General features: G+C 38.1%; 1 protein-coding gene across 1 annotated transcript in view; it reads right to left on the bottom strand.

Moving 5' to 3' along the window:
* The window catches only part of CHN2 (chimerin 2), a 166,474-nt gene that overhangs the window by 116,549 nt on the left and 25,132 nt on the right, over positions 1-24,793 (bottom strand). The window lies entirely within an intron of this gene.

The raw sequence follows: 24,793 nt of genomic DNA, 5'->3' as shown, positions 1-24,793 counted from the left end.
TTTTTTTTTTTTTGCTAGGTGGTAGCTGTCAAACACCATAAAATATTATTTCAACCCCCTAGTAAATGAACTAATTGGCAGTCCTGCAGACAAAAATCTCTAGTTCTTTACTTCTTCTAAGGCATCATTACCAATTATGGGATGCTGGAAGGACAAATTATGCTCTCAGTTATATCTCTACAACCCACCTCTCTCCTGCTTATGCTCTTAATCCTTACTCAGCTCCACTAAAAATGCAAATCTTTCCAATTATGACTGTAGGGATAATGGTGAAACATCACTGCAGTAAAAATGTCCCTTTACCTCAGTGGTGCTTAAAATCCAAGCCTTGCACTGGCATGGATAAACATAAATTAACTGCAATGTTTAAGTGTTTAAACCACTATTGAGCAACCACCACTGAAAAAACAGGCCAGCAAAGAGCACTGCTAAACACCATAGAGTGTTACACCCATCCATTTCATCTGAAAAAGGAAGTTGATGCAATGCGAGATGACATGAGAAAGTGATGATTGATTTAGTTCCTCATGAATAACTGAGTACTCCCTAACTCCACGAAGGAACAGATAAGCACAGGAAGCAACTGAAGTACTGAGACAAAAGTTCTCAGCAAACAAAAATGAAAAATCCAAGCAGAATGGAACAGACAAAATTATCCAGAAAAACAAAACAAACAAACAAACAAAAAAACAAATCTCAAATAGCTGCATAGTCCAGGTGTCTCTTCTGTTTCAAGTAGTGTACTTTTTTTTTTTTCCTATTAAAGTTGGAAAAGGCCATTTTTCCCTTGCCTTCTTCTAAAAGTTATTGTTATATATCCAATTCCAGCTCTATTCATTATTCATTTATGGATTTGGTATTTCACCTTGCAAACAAGCTGTTATTGAAAATCTTTTGAGGATTGTCTCTGGTGACCTTTGGGATGTCTTCTTAAAAGAAACATAATTCTGAAATACAATTGTGCAGCAGACCTTACACACTGATGTCACACTGGGTAAACTGAATTAAGGTCAAGGTCAACTGCTCTTTTGTTACACTCTGGGAGTAGAAACTAGCCCATGGATAAAACACTCAGCTTAAATAAGAAATACAATTAATGAAACTATGCATATTAATGCTGCATAATGAAACAAACAGATATGCCAAAAGTTTGACTCAAAAAAACTTCCATAACATTATTTACTGACACCATTAAAAAAATTCTAGTTACTAATAAAATGTAACCAATTTCACTTCAACTACCTATGAATGAGAGAAAGCTGAAAGTATCACCTCTAAAAAGTTGTAAAAACAAAAAGAAGTGTCAAAACCAGAGGAAGATCAGATGTCTGTCTATGTCTATGCTATTTCTACTAAAGGCCAGCAACATTTGCCCAGTGAAAGAGCATGAGAGCAGGTCAGTTGAACTGGAGGAGGCTCCTTCCCAAATTACAGCACCAGAGCTACATGCTAACCCACTCTAGCATGCTTTGGATATACACAATCCCACAACATACATCAGTACCCACACTGAATAACCAAAGGAAAAGTATATGGATGCATTACTTTTTCTTAACTCTAAAATACAGAGTATCGCTGGCTGCTATTATTTTGTCTCTGAAGTAAAAAATACACAAACTGTAGGCAGGCTCACTTTCTATATTTCAATTTTATGGCACTTTAACTCAGCTGAAATCAAGAGCAGTAACACTGTAGCATAACTGGAAAAGTATTATGTTGAACCATAGCAATTCTTTTGAACAACATGGCCACTTATGCTAGTATCTTAATATAATAGATATTTTGTAACAGAGTGCCTGGTGAGATAAATTAGTCATACTGTAAATAGCCATTAGGGATATGGAAAGTAATAGCTTCTCATGACCTACTACATGTGTACAAAAGCAGGTGACTGAAATGGTGTAAATATTAAGATGGTATCATTAACAGACACTCCTCTGCCCTGGAGGGAGAACGACAGGAACACCGCCTGAGCGCTTCCAGCTTCCGTGTGCTTTAATGAACACCCAAGCTGCAGATACACATCCTCTCCAAGTAGCAGTTTGCTGGTTAAAAAGGCAAGAGAGAAGACGTATAAATGCATTGCTTGGTCACTAGGGGTTAACATCAGGAAGGTCAAAAGCCAGCTACAGCTAAATTAGCCAGATATGTGAAGGGAAACAAGAAGTGCTTCTACAAATAATGCCAATACAAAAGGAAGTTCAGGGAAAACGTGGGTTCACTGATGAATGGGGTAGGCAGCCCACTGACAGGAAATACAGAAAAACCTGCTTCCAGACCTCTGCATGTACCACTGCAGTTTGGGAAAGAGATGGGCAATTGGCAGTGGGGAAGTAAATGGTTAGGGACCCACCAGCAAAACAAGGTATATTTGTTCAAATAGCTGGGACTGCATGGGGAACATTCAAGGGTGCCAAAAGAGTTGGCTGATGTGACTGTGTGACCACTTTCTATGCAAAAATGCACATGACTGGGGTAGGTTCCCAACTGCCAAAAAATGCGGATATTATGTGTTTCAAGAAAGGCAAGAAGGAGAACCAAGAGAACAACTGGCTGGTCAGTCTCGCCTCACTCCCTGGACAGGACAGGGAATGTATTCCTTGGAGTCCACTTCCAGGCACATGAAGGACAAGAAGACAATCAAAAACAGTCAACACAGGCAGAGCATGCTTGATTGAGCTGATTGCTTTCTATGACAAAATGACCTCCTCTGTGGATGAAGAGAGAAAGGTAGATGCAATATACTTTGATTTATTAAGGCTTTTGACACTGTGTCCCCCCTCATACTCATTTGGGAGCTGAAGAGGTAAAGGCTGGAAACAAACTTTTAGGTCAGTTGAAAATTGGTCATACTGCCATTCCTGAAGGGTGAAAATCAATGACTTTACAACTGGTTCACAGCTGGTACTAAGCAGAGTACCCCAACATCAACAGCGGGCTGATATTGTTCAGTATCTTCATCAACTACTTGAGTGATAAGACAGACTTCTCAGCAACTTTTTGGACAATAGGAAATTACTGTTTGGCTTAACTTCTCCCTGAGAGATTCAGTTCAGAAAGACCTTGATAAACTGAGGGTTGGGGCAACTGAAATTTCATCAAGTTCAACAAGAAGTACAAGGTTTTCTGCCTGCGGCAGGCTAACTCCATACTGGTATTGACTGGTTGCGTAGCAGCCTTGCTGAAAGGTCCTGGGGGTCATGGTGGACTCCAGACTGAACATGAACTAACAACATGAATAATGTTCACGTTGTTTTCTTCATGAATAATACAGAGGGCACATTAACCACATGAGAGCTTAAGGGAGCTTTGTTAACGTGGCAAACAGGAGGCCAAGAGGCAGTCTAACAGCAGCCTACAATTGCTTAAAGAGCAGTTGGAGTGGTGACAGAGTCAAGCTCTGCTGGGTAGTGGCAGACGATGCAACAAGTGGCAATGACCACAAACTACAGCATGGATTATTCAGATTGGACATGATTAAACAAAACTCAACAGCAGGGCAGCAGCAGAGCAGGCTGCTCAGAGAGTTGGTGCAATCCCTGTTCTTGAAGGTGTTCAAGACTGAGCTGGATAAAGCCATGGTTCACCAGATGTGCTGCTGGCTATGGCTTTGATTCAAGACCTCCAAAGGTCCCTTCCAACCAACTTTTCTGTGAAAAGATTATTGCTCAGCTTCCCTGCACAGCCCCCTTGCCAGATGTCCCACCTCGCAGAAATGTAACAAGTAGGGTTAATCAAAGTCATGTTTTTTAAGGCTGTGTAAAGTAACCAAGCTCATCTTGATCAGAACAAGGTCAGAAAATAACTTATACAAGCATATCTATGGGAAAATCTGAGAGAACAGCAAGACAGCAATGATAAGCAACTGAGGATGGGCTGGGAAAAAGCTGCAATGACACATTTTGGTGTTGGCAATAGCTGCTATGTAAGTAGCTGCATGCTTCTTAGCTTCTGCCAGGATAGCTCCCTGAGCACACCAAGAACTCTGTACCTTCCTCATTTCCCAGCACTGACTCTATGAACAATTGCAAAAAGTTTTATGTCTTGTTCTCTTTTTATCCTTATTTCCAACCAGATGGGCAGGTCTAGCCCACTGACATGGTGTTTTTTTCAAACAGTGAAACTCGTCGGATTTGGACTTCAAAGTTTATCATGCTACATCCAAACAGAAATGCCAACCATGCTGAACATAGTCTTAAAATCTCAGCCAAAAGTCTCCAATAAAAGCTTATTAGAAGCTGATTAACAAGATCCAGCCAATTAGCTGATTAGTCAAGATCCAGTGCACACAGGTATACAGAGTGTGAAGCTAATAAAATGGTGTCACGATGGTGGATGAAGAGCTAAGTACAACCTAAACTTTAATTAGCTTCTGGCGGCATGGCACTGGCAGAGATACTCCAGTGGGAGAAAGCCTGTAAAAAGCCACAAGGAATAAGTCAGGGCTACCACAGGATGAATTACTTGACGTATTCTTTTCAGAGAAGATAAAATCAGGGTTGTCTTATTCTGCATGAATCTGCCACAGAAATGATGGGCCAGACTTGCATGTAATTTATACTTAAAACAGATTATATTAATCTGATCCAATCTCTACCACATTTAAGACATGCTTGTGCATTGGGGTAGCTGGACACAACCCAGTAAATATTGGAAAGCTGCTGAGACAAACTGGTTTGGTCCCTCCATCAGAGCTAAGATTGTCCAAAGCTTGTATAGAGGGAATATATTTCTAGGAATTTCTCTCAAGTTAACCTTCTAGAAGTTGTGGATCTAACCTTAGCTGGTCATTTATGCTACTTTAGTAGTCAGTCTACAGAGATGCTTCCCGGAGAGTCTGAGTGCTCTGTATGATGGATGGAATAAAAACCCTCTTCTGCTCCATTGCCCTCCCACCAAGGCAGCTACATTTCTACGCTCCTACCACAAAGAAGACACTTCAGAACAGTATAACAAGTCGTCTATCATGGTGGAGATTTTGAGAGGATTTTCATCTTTACCTCTGCAGCACAGCATCTGCTATGTGACTACGTGTTCGAAGAAAAGAGCAGAGAAATACCAGATAAAAATATTGTTTAACCTGATCACTACATTTTTCAGACTTTTGGGAGGGCAATTAATCTGAAGTTAAGAATTCCTCATCTGAGGTTATGAAGAGGTCCTGAATGTGTCTGTGCACAAAGGAGATGTACAACACATGCATGCATATGCACAGACTTCATTTATATAGCTCAGAGCTAGGCTGTACTTCCAATTGCCTAAAATTGAAATACTATTGCTGAAATGAATTAAGAGAATGCTGTTAGAGAAAAGATCTCATGGGATCAATTTCAATCCCTGGATGAAAACACACACATCAAACTGATTTCAGCAGAGTGCAAAATTTGCCCCTCAAGAGTTTTTATTTACGTGAAGTCACCACAGGAGAATTAATTTCCAATCCACAGTATAAATTTTTGCTACAAACTTTGCTGCTACATAGACAAAGTTCCTATTGTTATTAAGGGCTGTACAAAATGTGAAGAAGTATTGTACTACTTTTTCCTGACAGAGGAATTTAACCTTAAAATGTTAAGTGTCTATCATAAGGAAAAACTCCCAAAGCCTTCTACAACTCAGCCCCACTCTCTGTCTTTTATAAATAAGATGTTGGCTGTTTTGCAGTTCTGCTCAAAAAGTAGCTGTAACTGTACTTATTTCAACTAAGAATACTTCCAAACTTTTCAAAACAAAGGTAGGAAATGGTAACAGAATTGTAAGTAATTAAAATGATTTCTTTTGACACAGAGACAGGAAATCGCTGTTTTAGTTTCTAAATCCTGAGTTTAAGAAGTTTCCTTCATAAGGAACATTTGAGAGGCATTGTCTTGGCTCATTCCAAAGGCATCTGCATACGTTAAACAAATGTTAAGTGAAAAGTGAAGATCTGCTTAACTGTTAGGTATTTTTTTTGCAACAAACCCCAGGAAACTGATACTTAAACACCAGCATTAATGTGATTTACTCTCTTGCAGGCAAGCAATAACAATATACACTTTTAAATTATAGGTTACAATAGCACAATGGAGAATCTGCAGTTTAAAATTTCAGTTCCTAATGTAGGTTTGTGGTTTTTGTTGTTGCTGTTGTTTTCCTATTGCAGTTAGATTGTGAGGGTCAAATTTTCCAAAAATGAACATTGAAGGGCAATGAAAATTCCTGTGCTATTATTTAGAAACATCTTCCACATGTTCTGTTACACCCATTTGAACCATGTTAACATCACTTCAAAATTCAAAGCTTATTTACTTGAAACCTCTCTGCAGACCACAAACATCAGTTGTGCTTAGCTGGCAAGTAGACCTGTTTTTATCAAATATACAGAGAGTTCTAGCTGTTGTGCAGTTATGGAAACCTGCAAAGGTTGAAGCTTCTAACGTCACTGTGCATTCCAGATAATCTCCAATTGTGTAAATCACATTTAATAGTTTGTAATCTTCATTCCTTTTTTAATACATACTTATATCCTTTAAGTAATAAGGATTTTATTCTCCTTCTTGTAGGTCTTTTGAGGAACATCACCTGTTCAGCTTAGATCTATTGTTAGGGATGATACTGTATGAAGGTCAATACTGTCAAAAAATACTTTTACCCTCAGGAGCACATGCATTTTCATGATCTGCTAAGTTTTTTCTTCCTCTGTAAAATATATCTAATCTTTCCTAATGACTTCTTTGAAGGCTTTGAATGAAGTGAGGATTCACCTTCAACTTTGAATGCAAAACACTATTTCTTTTATTTGATCTGCTCACCTTTTTTCTAACTCTACCTATCTATCTGTCTGTCTGTCCGTCTATCTATCTATCTATCTATTATTTATTCTGGGTTTGTATTATTACAACCATTAGTAGGGAAATAGTAACACAATGAAAGTTAGACATCAGAGTTTATGGAAGACACTAGGGCTCCTGAAGCAATGTTTGCCATATCTAATAAGACATGGATGACAGATTTCCCTGTTAAGAGTGGATTCTATTTCTACATGCACACACACATGCAAGCTCTCACTATTTTCCTAAGATTTCCAGCAAGAGACAGAATAAAAATCAACATTCCTTAGTGGGCACATGCTTCAACAGAGGAAGTTCAAAAAGGTGACACTAGATGTTGGTTAGCAATACTGATTTTGATACTAAAACATGTTTTTTCCTCAAATGAACAGAACTGTGACAACACTGAAGTTTTACTTTTTCCTCTCCTGTGATACCCATTCCGTGCAGATTTTCTCATCTCAGTTCCCAGGTCTGCAAAGGGTCAGGCTACCATCACGGAGACGGCTCCAGCAGACGGTAACTGCCGTACCACCCATCAGATCCCGTAAGGGCATTATTGGATGGTATCCCTTCCCCAGACTTGGTACTTGGAGCTGGATTTGTGGCACAACCTTCATTTTAGTTTCCAAGGGGAATGCTTCAGAGAAATAAAATTCACCAGCTTGCAGCTTATCCTGCTGCGCTGGGGAGAAAAACAAAAGGAAATGCATAATTCTCTTGAAAAGCCATTCAGCTCCCAAAGCCCCTCTAATGACAAGGAAGGAAACAGAACATCATTCTCATGCCTGACCCAAACTTAGCTTTAAATGGTAGGATGGCAAAAATAAGAACAATGATGTGTTGCTTCATTTGGCACAGTAGAACTGCTGGAGAAAGAAAAAAAAGAAAAAAAAAAAAAGAGAAAATCAAATACTAGAGACCTGTACCTAATCTTGAATCAAATCCCATGTACTACTGACAGTTCTCTTCTTTCAGACTCATCCTGGGTTTCTTGCTGTCCTTTCTATTAAATAGGACAGACTTTTAGTCCTTTTTGTATAGACCAGTGTGCAAGGGGTACAGGTCAAGAGGAAGAACAGATTTCATTAAGAGATTGACAAGATTCAGGGTCTAGAATGTATAAGATCATGAACTGCACCCCCAGATGAACATTTTCAGATCTGAGTACATTTAAAATTGAGGGTACTTAATGCTTACCAGAACTGAAGCTGTGTACAAAATACAAAACTGCTTTCAATTACAGCACTCAGAACCTTCTGAGGAGGGTCCTAATCACCAGGTGATTTGTATGCCAAGCTACTTCCCCCTCCCATCAGGCATCAGCTGTACTCATTGACCTTTCCACGCAGCTCCTTTTCAAGAAAGGAAAAGGCCATACAGCTAAGCCAAAAGAAACCACCAACAACATAAAGTCAAACTATATTTTATAAATCACTTGGAAGACTGCATAGCTAACAAAGAGGCTTCTTAACTTCTAAAATAGTACAGGAACCTTTCATCAAGTTACAACCCAAAGTTCTTCAATCCTTCCTAAAAACTTTCTTCAGAAGAAAATAAGCTCTGAATAAATACTGATAATTTTAAAAGTTCTTACAGTTGTCTTAACAACCACCAATGATTAATTCTATCATTGTCTAACCCTAGCATACCTTTTCAAATGTTTTTTCCTAATGCTTTTGAAAATCCCATCTCCCTCCTACTTCCCCTTCTCCAACTGAGATACTGCTAAAGCAATAAACTTATAGAAAAACGGCATCATACACTTTGTTCTGTATCCACAAGGTCAATGCCATTCATTCAACTCACGAAAAACAAGCAGTTATTGTGAATTGCCTATAAAACAATATTTTACCCTTCCTCTCTTGGCTCTCCATCACTGTTTGCCTACCACTGTTTTCAGTAGTATGTGTATACTAATTAGTAATGCTGTTCTACAAATAAAAGTGTTGTGAGGTGATAAGAGGCTTAAAAGACAAACAGAAATCACTATATTGAAATAAGTTTGTGTCTAATTCACACCAAGAGCTTAACCATTGAAGTACTTGCACTGAAATGCGTCAGCATGTATAATAGGCACCTGAAATACACTTTCTTCTGGTGTATTAACAGCTACACTAGTGGCTTCAATCCAAGTTATCTGGGCATTTTATTTTCACAGAACACCAGGCCTGAGACTTACAAAGTCCTATATATCACACCATTATTTTTACTATTGTTTGATGGAAACATACCTTTTTGAAAAGCATTCAGTGCTCAGTAGAAGAAATCAAGGCACAAGGACTGCACCAGTCCCATCACAAATTCATCCTTTCACTTTAAAATGAGTACCTTGTTTCTACTTTATCTTGTTTCTCTTTCTATTATTCATTTTCCACTAACTGAATAAAGTCTTTAGGACACCCCATTTCCTCTCTGTGAAGGAATTTCTACACTGTAATCAAGCTCTCTCTCAAACTCATTTTTGATAAAATAACCCTGATGAGTTCTTTACATTTCTTTGTACAAAGGGCACTACTCAGGCTGTTTGGTTTGTTGTTCAGTTTTACAACTTCCTTTTCCAAGGAGATTAACGTGATGGCCACTGCAATCTAGTCTCAGTTTCACTGGTGACACACACAGCACAAAGTCTTTGGTCTGCTCTCAACCCTTAGCACCTCGTCTTCTCAGAGCTTGGGGGCTCACTTTGGGGAGGCCCCTCCTGAGTTGCTTTCTCACTGTGGCCCTTCAAAAAAATACCTGCCACTGCTTTCTGAGACACTGTAACCCCATTCTGACACAGTCAGTTGGTAGCCACCCTTTAAAGAAGAAACTACTTTAAGTGGTTTTTTGAATTGGCCCTGCTTGTCCAGAAAACTAAAAAACAAAACAAAACAAAAACAAAAACAAAATAAACAAAACCACAACCAAACAGAAAAAATCCTACAGCATTTAAAACCAGCAAAGAAACAAAACTATTGCCAGTGCTCCTTTTCATTCCAACTCTTTTCATCACTCTGGCTATTTGAAAAAGCCACACAAAATAAGCAGAGCTAATCAACACTCACCAAGTGACTCAGCTGTCACAGAGCATAAAGCAAAAGCAGGGGGAAACACTAGTGCAACTGTAGTGTTCTGAAGCAACAAATACAGTCAGTACTTTACCTTTCATTATGCGTTTGCTGTGAAGTGCTGCTGCAGCTAAAAACACATTGTGTTGGAAGGCTGTTCAGATACATCTTAGTACCCTATGTCACCTTGCAAATTTTGCAGATTCTTTTGGTTGTAAAACCACAACAGAGCACCATTCCCATTATTCAGCATGGATATATTAAACACACTTTCCTAATCCAGGACACAGCAAAGGAATCGTAGGATCATAGAATGGCTTGGGTTGGAAGGGACCTTAAAGATTATCTAGTTCCAACCCCACTGCCATGGGCAGGGACATCTCCCACTAGACCAGGTTGCCCAGGGTCTCATCCAACCTGGCCTTGGAACACCTCCAGGGATGGGGCATCCACAGCTTCTCTGGGCAACCTGTTCCAGTGCCTCACCACCCTCTGAGCAAAGAATTTCCTCCTAACCTCTAATCTAAATCTCTCCTCTTTTAATTTAAAGCCATTCCCCCTTGTCCTATCATTATCTGCTTGAGCAAAAAGTTGCTCTCCATCTATTTTTAAGGCACCTTTAGGTACTGAAAAGCTGCAATGAGATCTCCCCAGAGCCTTCTCTTGTTCGGGTTGAACATCCCCAGCTCTCTCAGCCTTTCTTCATAGGAGAGGTGCTCCAGCCCTCTGATCAACTTCATGGCCCTCCTCTGGACCCACTCTATCAGGTCCACAGCCTTCTGCTGGGGTCCCAGACCTGGATACAGCACTCCAGGTGGGGCCTCATAAGGGCAGAGTAGAGGGGGACAATCACATCCCTCAACCTGCTGGCCACTCCTCTGTTGAAGAAGTGGTAAAACTCAAATGCTCGTCTGTAAATATGTAACAGATGGAACTGATAGTTGTTCAGTTTCCTCTTCAGTTGGTGAGAGTTAATTGAGAGTTAGTCAAAAGCCTCTCTGCGTCCTAAGGACTAGAAAAAGCCATTAAAAGTCATTGTGATCCTACAGTCCAACAGAGATCGAATATGGTTTCAAGCTGCAAAATTTCCATTTGAATTCCAGCTTTGAACACCTTAATATTGTTTTCAATTAAACAATGCCTTAAGGTTACCTTTATATTTGATCAGCTGCTTTCTCAAGATTGAAAATAGAATTTGTGACTTACCAATGTGAGAATGGCCACAGTAGGGATTTAAGAGTTTGGTTTGGTGAATTTAAGAGCAATATATACTGCACCTTGCCCAGCTGGCAGTTAAGGGACCACAAGGGGAAGACACAGTGTTATGGTTGGGGCAAGCACAGGAGACTGCTTTGAGGCAAGAGAGCACAGAAGACCATGGGAACTGCAGCTGCAGATATTGTGGTGAAGAACAAGGTGAGGAGGCAAAGTTGTGCAATACAGAGAGTGTGTTATAAACCCATAGGAAACTCAGTTCTGCTCATAGAAAAACTTGTTCTTGATCATGGTGATTGCCCTATCAAGGAAGTATTATATTCATCCTCTCTGGTGCCAGGCCTTACTGGCATAACTGTACATCTAGCCAAAGACTTCATTCATTGTCCCTTTATTCCTGCAAACGTGAATCATCTCAAGCTTTGCATATTCATGCCTAAGCCTGCAATTAACCTGCCAGCCATGTTACTCATTGTTAGAAATTGCCGTGTTCCTTTCTTATTATTTATTTATTTTTGTTCAGGCAATGAAGATATATACAGAACATATATTTAAATTCAAAAGGTATTCCAAATACTCTTTACCATACACCTGATAATTAAGAGTGACTCTTATCACACTCAGATACTAAGTCAACATCCTATGACAGAACAGGCTATCTGAATCAGATACTATAAGACATTTAAGAATTAATTAAAACTTGGAACCAAATAAAAGGAAAAGCAACATGCAAATCATTCAACAAAAAGCTTGTGTTATAAAGAATGTGCATTTACTTAGCAAAATACATGTAAATGCTTGTGTTCAAGTATCAAGTATTAAAAATGAGGTTGTCTTTTCTCCCAGTTCTGTCTTCGTCAGCACAATGTTAACTGTTTACACTTCTCAAATGCTAAGGACTTTGCACTGTGGCAAAGCTGGCACTCTGGCCATGTTTTCAAAAGAGTAGATTCTGAATCCTAACTTTTCATCTCTAGAATGTTGCAACTTTTTTTCATCTCTAGAGTTTTCATCTCTAAAAAGGTGCAACCAGCTGCTCTCAGAGCTGCTCAACTAAACCCAGCACATCTTATTCACCAGTTGTTAGTTATGTCACTGCTCTATCTCAAATCTTTATCTCCTTTTTGTCAAAAGAAAGTCTTTACATACATTCAGTTCTGTGCACTGAGGTTTTGTTGCATGGTGATGTCCCTAGAAGTTCAATTGCCTACTTATTCTAAACACCCATGCAACAGGATTCCTGCAGGCTCACCAAATGCCTCATTTTGGATGCTCCACACTATCAAAGTATAGTTAATTAGTCTTCAAAATGTATTCTGTATTTGGCTTCGATTTTTTTTTTCAACTTTGCATTTCAAATATTTTGAATTACTAGGGACACTCTCCACCATTCAAGACTCTTCAAGAGGTGGTTTGAAAGTTACTGATAAGGTAACACCTTTTTTTTACACCATCAATGAACGTTTTGTCTATAACCCATCAGCTTTCTCGTAAATGTGATTACTACATACAGTTGAAAAAACTTCAATGGCTGTGGTGTACACAGACTAACATTATGATGTTACAGACTGAAAACAAAGAGCAGCTTCAAACAACCACGCTGCCGGAGGAAAAAAAGGCAGAGGGAGGCTCCTCTTGTACCTAAGAAGCTTTGAAGCTAGTAGCATTAGAGGCAGGTCTAGACTAGCATCAAGCCCATAAAGTAAACAAAAACCATGTAGGTAAAAGTTCTGGCTATCAGCCTTGATACAATTATTTCATTGTTGATATGCTCCACTGCTTTCAGAATCAAGCTTCCTATTAGAAAATCCTCATGCGTAGCACAAACCAAAAACATAGGAACCATGACAGAAAGAAATGCAATCAATAGTGCTGTGTTGGTTATTTCACAATACTGTACACTTCTGATCTCTCACAGTCATATAGTCATGCCTTGCTTCCTTGTAACAGACATCAGAAAACAAATTATAGACTTAAATGTAAATGATTATTGCACAGGGGCGTGGAACTAGAGGTCAATCCATTATAAAAAGCATTCCCCTCACTGCATAGAAAGATGGGTGGGAAATAAAAACTTCACTCCTGCAGTAACACTATGCAAAGGGGTAAACCAGAATTTGCGTGACTTAGTTTTTGTAAATTATTATAATATAGATTATCCAGATTATGTAACTTTCTAGCAACATGTGCATTGCAATATGTGATGAATTCTTACGAAAAAGAATTCTAAACTGTCATTTTAATTTTGTATTAACAGCCTCTCCCTGCTGAAAATTTTGTTAATATTGAAGGTGATTATACCAGCCTCATTCCTTAAGGCATTTGTCTGAACTTACAGAATAAATACATGTAACATTAAAAAAAATCACTTTCCACATCATGCAAATATATGTTATTGTATAAAACATTCAGGTCTTAATTCATTAAAAGAAAGATAGACTCTTTAACGCATCCAGTTCTAACAGGTCCCAAAAGACAACTAATCTTCAGAAAGGACCTTTCTATTCTGAAATGTAAAACTCATGTCTCTTAAACTCTCTTTGCTCTGTATCTTTTGTCATTTCCCAGTGTTACCCATTACCTTATCTATCACTTAAGTTCAGAAAGGTGGAGGCAATTTCTATGTCTTCCCCTGTTCAAACAGTTTTCATGCACTGCTGTTCTTCATAACATCTCTAGTTCAACAAAAGATAAAAATCATTCTCCAGATCCCACCAGCTCCCATCTCTGTTACTGATCTATTTGACAACTGTAGGTCTACCTAGATTATATGAGCATGGCTGCCATGGCATAAAGCTTTCTGGAGTGCCCTGGGGTATCCAATGTTCAAGCAACCTCTTGCTGGACAATTATAATAACTCATCTTGGCCCTTCATCCTCTAACAGCATTTCAACTATTGCTATGAGATGTTGACACGGGTAAACATTCTCAGAAATCATTGTATTTCTGTTAAATCTCAAATTATCTGACAACATCAAGCCAAACTAACATTTTTCTCCCCAGAGACCATATTTGGAAAAAAAACAAACAAAAAAAAACAAAACCTAAATACCATCTAAATACCAACCACGTGGACTACTAGACAACTTGCCTGAGCCAGCAGTTACTCCTGGAATTCAGGGAACACAGAGGCCATTTCTAAACAGCATCTTAACATGCAAAAATCTCATTTTCCAAGGGGGAATAATATATAACTTGTGCATGTGAGATGAAATCTCAACGTATTTAGCTGCATTCTTGAAAAACCTGCACCTTTTGGTAAATTTCCTCAGCAGAAGAATTATGACTGAAGCCACACTGTACAACGCACACCCAGATGACTTTTTTGAGCAGAGAGAAAATGAAAGTAAGAAATTTCATAAAAAGGGTAATCTTTAAACACATTTACTTCTGGCAGCAAAAGTATCCTATACTATGTAGGACATAGAATAAGAATGAAAAAGCTTTCTGAAGTGTTAAATGCTTGTTTGTGCAGTGATTACCTCATGAGCTCAAGTATTATGGGTAGCATGGCAATAAGAAAATTTGACTATAAAAGACATGTCTAGTCAAAACATTTGCCAGTCCCAGAAAAGAGAATCTAAAACATCACATCTTCAAAGTTCTGTTTTTGATGTGAAACATTCAGTCATTACATGTTTAAAAAACAGGATGCAAACGAAGTTTATAAGAAGACTGCAAGTGTGCAATGCTGAACAATCATTTCCTTTCAGTCTTTATCAACTACTTCTGTGACCTGTGCTAAGCAGGAATCAGAAGTAGGAAATATTTGTAAGAGCTGTGACATGTAGAATTCAAATCAGATTTTTAATAATGTATACAAAAAACAATGTATTTATTTTGGATACCAGTATTTTCTAAGTTGCCCTCAATATTATTCAAAACCAATGCTTTTCTACTATCTGAGATTTCTAGGTTTGGATGTTTTCTATACTTGTTGAAGTTCTAAAAATTATGAATTTGGAGCATTTGACTCCTCTGGAGGTAAAAAAGAATTTGATATGACAATTAAATTTCAGTAAACCAGACATGTTTCTGAAGACTCTTTTCATTATGGAGGATTTTCTCTTTTGAAACAATCTATAGATTTACATTGCACAATTACTACTGTATATACTATTACAACTATTGCATATTCTCCTATTTAAAAAGTTGGACGCATATAAATGAGGCATACATTCTAATCCATGTTTCAACTTTCTTTTGACAGTTTTTTCAAGAAAACAAGGTGCAGAAGAGCACACATATTGGGAAGTATCAAGGTATTCTACATAGCTTTTTCCTCTAAGATAAAGTGCAATTTCTGCTTTTGTTGTTGTTATTGTTGTTGTTCTTAGTTCCATCTGTCATATAAGAAACTTTATAGTGTAAACCAAAAAGCTAATATTTTGTTATCAACAGTCATGCAAAACAATGACTAATATATGGAAAACATACTTCTCCCCAGACATTCCTTTCACTGCAATCAGGTGCTGCCTTCAAAATCTGTCACTAAACTCTTGTGGTGTGTTGGTGAATGCACTAAAGAAATCTAGTGGTATATCAGCATCCAAGCACATACTCTGGTACCACTCTAATACTACTCCTTAAGACCTAATACTTAGATTTTATATTTATACAGTCTAATCCTGCAACACCTGTCCAGGTGAGCAATACCATTAGTGGGACTGCATATTACAAACACCATTTTCCCAGAACGACGTCTCTCATGTTCTGGATAATGTGGGATGTGCTCTATCCCACATTTTACAGAGCACTCACCTTCATTCATTAACTTTCATTATTTATGAGAGCGGAGCCATTTGGTAACTACCTCTTGCAGCATGCTCCCTAAAAATTCATAATAGGGTACTAGGAAGCACACAAAATGTTCAGCTAAAGCACCTGCAGATTTCAAAGGACAGCTAAAATGTAAAACACCCATCCAACCAAACAAAAAAAGCCAGCATGGGCCTCGGATGCTTTGAAGGTACATACCTGTACTTTACATATTAAAATTATAGGTTTCTTCTTTAATTTCATTTACTCATTTCTTCTACCACTCAAGTGTTTAAAATATTCCTTCTTACCCTGCAATTTTTCCTTTTTCTATACTCTTTCTACTGGCTTCTTCAAATAGTTATATCTATTTACAAGTCCTTCTTTTTTTTTTTTTTTTCTTCCCATTTTCCTGATCTTCTAACTCCATGTGCTCATTGTTCACTTTTCCATACCTCTAGGTCTGTGCCAGCCTTTCCCCTTAATCCTTAATTTTCCCTTAATGCTGGTGAGTATATTGGCTCTAGAAAGAAGCTTCTAGAAAGAAGCTTCTAGAAAGAAGCTATGAAAAATTAAGAAGCAAAATTGCATAAGTTTAGGCATTCCTAAAACTGCTGTGCTTGTTAAAATCTGAGTATTGCAAAGCTAAGTGTAAAAGTCCCTTATTTACATAAACGGCAGGTAAGAAGTATAAATGCTAACACATAAAAGGTCTGTCCATGAACTGAAATAGCTTACAGTATTGCTTAACAACAGAAATTACAATCAGAACTATGAAAACGATTTGGGACCTGAAGACAGACTCAAAAAATGCAGTAAATTCCACTTGGAAAGTGGGCCACTAAGTAACTTTTCTCCATCCTCAGTATTTCTTCTGCTCATTTAATTATGTTCCAAACTCCAAATTTTGGCTTACACATTTGCATATGCTTTGTACTTCAAAGGCTTACTTGCTTATTAGCATAGCCTAGTTCCTTTTACTTGTATAAATAACTAAGAACAGGAATCACATTGATCCAGCTGCACTTGATTTTCATTCTCTGTATTGGGAATTCTTCAGATTCAAGTTCCCCTGGACATGTTTAGTTGGTTTGGTATAATCAATTTTTGATTAAGTGCTTCTACAGGAAAAAAAAAAAAAAAGAAAAGAAAAAAAAGAGAGAGAGAGAAAAAAAGAAAAAAGTTCTGCTTTATCAGAAGGAGAAATCAGTTTTGCTAGGGACGTTACAAATGCTTCTGGATTCATTGGTATTAAAAAGTTGATGTCAAAACATAAAGTAAAATACAAAGTGTTAAGTATAAAGATTAAGATAGCATTTGCTACCATTTTCTGATTTTCAATTACTTTGGAAAAAAAAAAGGCTTCAGAGAATCTTATCTAAAAAGAAATTGTTTTTGACAGAGTTAATTTTACTGACATTCTTGAAAAGTAATAGAAAGTTTATTTCATCTAGCAAGACTTCTTGCAAATATAGTAGAACTGTTAAAGTAGAATCTATGCAATGCAGGTCATGTAAAATGCATATACAGGCTTGCTCACTTCCAACACACAGCAATACTCGGGGCACCAAGGCCAAATTTCCAACGAGTATTATGGCCACGCAAGACAGCAACCTGAGAAGCTGTTGAATAAGACCTATTAAAATGTCCAAAACACAGTGGGGATTTCATCAGGATTTTTCCTCCATGTCTACTCGGTCAATAGCCACTCCTTCCTCTCCACTGGCAAGGATCTTCCTTCTAGGAAATTAAAGATGTGTTATTTTCTGAAAGAATAGTTTCTAAATGCTTTCTGATGACATCACTGCTTCCTGTCATTGACCATAATAGCTCTTTAAAAGGCAGATTTATCCACCTCCTGCAGGATGATCAGAATACTTTATGCTGCCAAGTGGGGTAGAAAAGTAAATAGAAGATTTTCTCCCAGGTGATAGGATTAAATTCATATTCTGGGGTTTTCACTTTCTTTTTCTATGACATGCATTTACATTTACTTCAGATATCCTTCTAGAACATCTCTTCCCTCCGTTTAACCTAGGGCCCAGTCAAGGAGCTTTGCCAACATCCTTAAAGACTTTCTTGGATTCATCCATAGCTAGACTCTCACAACAACCATGTCTCCATCATACTCAACCAAAATAGGAAGCCCTGGACATTGAGAAGGCACCTTCTGGCCTTACTCCTACAAGAGACAGGAATGGCCACCAACCCATTTTCTAAATTGTGTTAAAAAATCAGTTTCTGCATAGAGAATGCTACTCCACATCTCAAGAGACAAGCCACAGCAGTTATCTGCTGATACATTAATGTGTGAAGATTGCAGTTCTTCCTCCTCCTGGCTACAGCTTAAGGTAATATTTGTTTCACTATTGCTGTTCTTAATGTTCTAAAATACTTGGTAAATGGACATAATTTCCATTTAAATAACAGGGTGAAAAGAAGCATTTAAATACAGACAGCCATTAGAACTGTCATCCAGTAAAGGCTTATTAAGAGCTATTATTCAATGACAGTTCATTGACACCGCCCTTCTTTCAAAGGAGAGCACTAAGGATGGTGGTGGACAGATGTGAACACACTTCAGACATGTCAGGGTGTGTGCTATCTGTTAGGGCCCAGGGCTTCTTCAGCCTTGCTTTTCTGTTTATTCTGAGCTGCTGTAGCCCCAGAAAGGCCATTCATATGAGACTGTCCCACCCAACAAATCAGGGCACGTTCTCCTCAGAACTGCAGAACGACTGTTCGCACAGAAAAGACATCTGGCAAAGTCTGGGAGTTTTTAAAAGTGTGCTTTCAACTTTCTTCTTGACAGACAACAATGTACAATTATTCATTAATTTTAATACCAAAGCAGCTACTTTGTATACACCATATTTCCCATGTCAGAGCAAGAACAAAGAGGAAGTTCCAGTTTCTTCATAGCTTCTATGGAGTGTGCAGTCACCACGAGCATCGTTATGTAAATGAATAACACATCCTTTTGGAAATTCATTGACAAGCATCTCTTTGAACCGAACTCCAAGCTCAAGATGACTAATGGCAATATGCCCAAGATGTTGGTGTGCTAAGCCAATAAATGAGCTTGTCATCCTTGCATTTTCTTCTGTACCATACTCCCCTGTGCCCTGGCTTAAAAGTGATTTATTACTAATCAACTTAGAAGATTTAGCAAGCAGGAAAAGGGATAAACTTCGAGCATTGAGAAATTAGCATATACGCTGCTTGAACAGCACTACCTGTTCTGTCAGTCCTGCTATAGGTTTTAACTGGGGAAAAAGCCTTGTCTGACATATGCTTGTTATTAATAAACAACACAACTCTTTTTGTTTTGAAAGCGTAATGAAACATTACCATTCCTCAGCATTTCTAAGCCCTGGTTTCATTTGCCTTTTTTTTTTTTTTTCCTTTCTCCTTACTTGAATTTTATATGTCAGATATTCCCTTCAGCATATACACATTCTTGGTGCTCTGAGAAGTGAAATGATCTCCATAGATATGGGGAAAATGACACTTGAAAGACAACAAATGACTAAAGACCCAAACCCAAACTAGTAGAAATACTGATGGATATATTTTTTTTCTTTTCTTTTGTGATATACCAGTTACATTAAAGGTTGGTTTATTTTTTATTTGTTTCCAAAAATATTTTTTCTCTATGGGAGGGAAAAGCTGCTTTTAGAAACCAGAAGTCTGTTCTTCACTTGGCATTACTTATTTTGTAGACTGGCAAAAACACACTGAGGAGATGGATTGTTTGTTCTTCAGCCGGTTTGCTGTGTAAAGAGACCACAATCTCAAATCACTCTTAAGATACCTGAATTATTGTCAGAATAATATTTCCTGCACTGTAATTTAGTCATCACTGCCTGATAGTAAACTTTTAATTTATTATTTGTTTACAAAAGTATTCACTCAATAGAAAATTCCCATCAAAAAGTTAATACGTCAAAATAAGTAACATAGAAATACTGATACAGCTATTACATACTAATCAGAAATATCAAGAGAAAGAATGTGTTCAGCTGCATTCTGAAGAGAAATGCAGTACAGATTATTATTACAATGTCAGATGCACAAATTTCTTTTAATGGAGTTAAGTGGAGTCAACGTCACAAATATATATATATATATATATATATATATATATATATATTCTGGATCAAGCATTCCGGAAAACACTGCATTTTCTAAAAAGATGAAGTTACCTTTTTGTCCTCAAATAAAAACCCAGAAAGTCAGAAAATATATTTTTTAATGCTTCTCATATATAAAAAGCAGAAAATTATGTTTGTAAAAAGAGTTTTTAATTCACAGGCTACTGTGAATTTTAACCCTTTCTCTTGGGATGCCCTATTTATATACCCGGATTAACAAAACTGTGTTTGGTCTTTAAATTTCTCCTACAGTTCCACCACTCATTTCTTTCAAATAGTGATCACATCTATAAGCTTCAGTAACTTTATCTTTAAAATAGGTGTATATGTACAGACCTCACTGATTACACAATTCCATTAAAATATTATTTGCAAAATACTTTGAAAACTTTCATTGAAACATGTGAAAAATAGAATTATCTGAAGTGATGATTTATATTAATGTTGAAATGACCCCAGGCAAATAGGAGAAATGTTTTTGGGCTAGACCACCCTTGCCTGTGCTCAGCCTAGACAGAAGGCTGGGTGTTCCCCCTTTGCAGGTAGCTGGCTTCTCCGCTGGCACTGCTGCGCGTCCAGATCCTGGCGATCCTTCCAGTCACTGCTTCCCTTTGTAATGGGAGCTTTTGGCTAAATATACATGCAGACGTTTATCCACCCTTCAAACACTTCCTTTTTAGATCAGTGCTTCACTGTGCACAAGGAAATGTTTCCAGTCACATCCTGTCCCTCTGTGAACTTCACTATCCTTTACCATTTCAAGTCTCTTATAACCTAAAAAGAGATGATACGAACAATTTCGCCTTCAGTAATTAACAGTTTGTCCAAGATCTTATTTCTTAAAACCAAATATAAAATTAAAATTAAGACAGATTAAATCTAATATTACACTCCACCTACATAACCTGCATACTACCTTTATGCTGTGGTTTAACCCAGCAGACAGCTAAGCATCACACAGCTCTTTGCTCACTCTCTCACCACCAGTGGGATGGGGGAAAGAATCAGGAGAAGAACAAAAAAAAAGGTAAAAGTCATGGGCTGAGACAAAGACAGTTTACCAGCTACTAGGAAGAAAATTAACTCTATCCCAGCTGAAACCAGGACACCTTACTTGATCTATGTTTAGGTCTGCCTGCTTTTTACATGCCTCCTCTTTCCCTAGTTAAGCCTATTCCCCACCACAAGTGTTTTCATATGAACCCTTCTGAAGACTTCTTTTATTTAGTTGGTGAAGCAAGACTTCTACAACTTCGCTAGTTCCTCATCTTTGGTCCATAGTTCATTTATCTTGCTGTAGGTGAGGCTTTTACCTCAAAGCTCCTGCTCCATGCTCTCTTCTAGGCTTCTTCCATAAGAGACCAACAGTGTTGCACAGTCAATGCCTCCCCATGAACCCTGGAGACCCTCCATCTTCCTAGTAGATGTCCGTTGTCTCTCTGACAACAAATTGCCACCTTCATGCAGGCCTGAACCTTTTAATGCTAGGTAAACCTCATGTTTGTCACATTTTATGAAAGACAGCTAAAAGCAAGGCCAGGCTGCACAGGGTACCAGGTCTGAATATGGGTGCACAAGCTCACATGAGATCTTGACACTCAGAAACAGGGTTACAAGGGCCATTGTACTCAAGAACAGCACTTAAACTTGCAGCTGAAAACTGTGCTTCAAAGCTTGAAGGAAGGAAAAAGTCCAAAGAAGTTTGGGAACTGCTGACATAAAAGATGTAACAGCCTGAACAGCCACTGATAAAAGAAGGTCACGAAAACTGCAAATATCTTAACATTTTTCAAAGATACTTCCCTACAGTTGTGTTTCTAAAAATGACACATAAGACATGAAAGAGAATTGCTTACATTACAGAATACATTGCATCATGTTAAAACAACCTCAGTGCAGTTGGAAACTTTCTTGGTGAAAATGGGGGAAGAAATTTAAACACCAGCTTGCTCTGCTATGCCACTTAGTTTCTCCAAAGAAGTGCAAATGCTGTTTATGCTTGTATATATCAAATATAAATTCACAAATAAATTCAAAGAGGTGTAAATTTCATTCCCCAACAAAAATGCAACTATTAAAATGGTGGCAAAGAAATGACATTTTATTCTCTTTTATTTTTAATTTTTGAATGTTAGGATACACAGAAAATTGATCAGACCCTGTCCAGATGAAATTCATTTGTGCCCAACAGTGGTCCTGAGCCATAAATAAATTGTTTCTGGAGAGAACTCCTTCCCATCCTATATCCTACTGCACCCCTGCAGGCAACAGGTAACCTCAGAGCACGGGACTGGCATAGGCAGTGAATCAAACTGCTTGAAAAAAGTCACTTTTCAATCACATCTCAGTCCTTTGGCCAGGACCTCCCAGCAGCCTCAGCAGCATGGGAAAGCCCTTGTGGAGGCTTCACACCAAATGAATCTGCCATCTGCAACAACCCCAAAGGGTCCAAATGTTCCCAACTGCAAGCTATCCTGAACTGCTCTAAAGGCATTTGATCTTTTTATTTTTTAATTGTGGGAAAACATAGCCATTTTTTATGGTTCTAAGAAAGAAGAAATTGGTTTTTTAATACTAGAATAATCATTTGCCAGCAACAGGATATATCTCACTGTGAAATGTAAGGCTTGTATTCTATTTTCTGATGTTTCTGTTCAATGCTCAAGCTCAGATGTGTTAAAGGTATAGATGCTCTTGGGATTGTTGCCCTTCCCTTGTATAATTTCTACTGAGGATTCAGTCAACGCTTCAGAGCCAGAGACATCAGCAGAGGAGAACCTGGCTGGGATTCAGCTATGGATGATTTCTGGAGTGGAAAAGAAATCATTTTAGCAACATACAAATACTTAAGCATACAAAACACATACATTGCGTAGTAGTGCCAAAAAGTAGATTTAATCCTGAAGCTCTTCAGATGCCTGAGGTGAGTGATGCTGAATGCAATGGGGCCAATTAGCAAAAGTACTTATGCACAAGCTTTGTATTAAGTATCAGCGTCATCCACTGAAGTTTAGGGCAAGCATGCTGCCTCAAACAAGCAAAACTTGTGTTGAATAGGGGTTCTGTCTGTGTAAGGTGGAAATGAAAGGCTACCTTGAACAAAAATCCAGTATGTGAGGGTAACGTGAGGCTGAATGACTAATCTCTCTTATTCACATAAACCTTATTTCCCTGTCCAGAAAATTCCAACCCACCTTTTAAGGTGTTGTTAGTATGGTGGATATAATAAAGTTAATATTCCATCCATAAGATTTCAGGAGATGAAACATAGAGCATTTAATTCTATTACAGTTCTATCAAAAGAAGCTCCTTTCATTCAGTCAAGGATCAGAAAGAAAGCACTTTTAATCCAATGACTCTTCTGTCTAATTTTAGTAATGGAGATCTAATTTAATTTTAGACATGTAGATAAAAGGATACTCAAAATGAGACGTATCAGTGAAGGTGTCGTTACAAGTACTGTAAACGACTGTTTTTTCTTATCTGTCTTAAAGCCCTGTGTGAAAATGTCTTCACCGAAACTGGTTTCTTCAAGAGCTAGCAAATCATCTAAAAATATGGTAAAGCTCATGGAGAGAGACATACTAATGATACACACTCATAATTTCAGAGAATGTCAGGAGCAATTACCTCATTTATAATAAATTTTTCAAACTGATTACTTTCAAAACAAAAGAAGAGAAAAACTGCAGTGCTGTCCATGGAACGAAATCTAGTGCACATTTTTCTTTTCTATGTGCCCTATATGCAAGAGAACACCTGCATCTGCTGCTGTCTGAAGTTAACAGCATTTTTTGATGCAAATTGGCTTCCCACATACACACACCAGAGAAAAAGCCTGCCAGCAGCTTGGAAGACACCACCAGTCACAGAACGACAAAACCAAGTTGCATGATTGCTTTTCTAGTCTAACAGGCAGGGCAAGTGGAGGGATTATGGTCTGGAAGATCTTCCCAACCCTCCAAATGCTCCTGGGCTTGCTGCCATGCTTGAGAGTGTGTGGCTGTCATGCTCTGAAGTATTTGGAGAAAGTGGTATATGTGTGTACTTCCATAAGCGTCTGGCATCACTTACAATATGGACACATTCCCTTCTGTCCAGCCATGTCCTAGTGAAGTGGGAGGTGGAGGCTTACAAGAATTCACTTTGACTCTGGTCTCAGCAATGTGCAGACCACAGACTACTCCTGCGCCTCAATTTCCAATCCATTAGTAATATTATCAATGTTCCCAGCATGGTCATCACTCTTGTTTCTAAACCACTCATATTCATAAAACACGTAAATATACTATAAATGTACTAATTACTGTTTTCTTGAGGTATTATTTTCTGTTAGTAACAGAAAACTTACATACAGTAACAAGTTTTCTCTTAGAAGTCATACTCCAACATGCAACCCAACCTGTAACACACACTGCAAAGCAGAGCCAAGCGTGAATCAAAATTATTGTTTAAGAAGTCTTCACATTCTTTGGAAAATCAGGGAGGGGGGAAGAAAGCAACTGGTGATACAATTATTTGTTCACATGACAGATTTCAATTTTGACACTGAGGTAAAAACATCTCTTTGTATTTTTCGAATTTGCAAAATGGAAAAATGGACCTTCGGCTTCCCCTGGATGTAAATGTAGCTATAGAATGATTTTTAGCTAGCTTCAATTTACTCAGGCTTACTCCCTACAGTCAATGGTGCCTAATAAGGATGGACTAATTAGCTTAATTCCCTCTTGCTTTTATGCTTTTAAACAAATGAAAGCCCACCCTTTCTTCCTTCTTTTCAACAGCAGGGCTACATCAGAAAAGGAA

Source organism: Cygnus olor, chromosome 2 (genome assembly GCF_009769625.2).
Source record: "Cygnus olor isolate bCygOlo1 chromosome 2, bCygOlo1.pri.v2, whole genome shotgun sequence".
Classification (NCBI taxonomy): domain Eukaryota; kingdom Metazoa; phylum Chordata; class Aves; order Anseriformes; family Anatidae; genus Cygnus; species Cygnus olor.
Note: the sequence above shows the minus strand (reverse complement) of the source record. Positions and strands in the feature narration are given on the sequence as shown.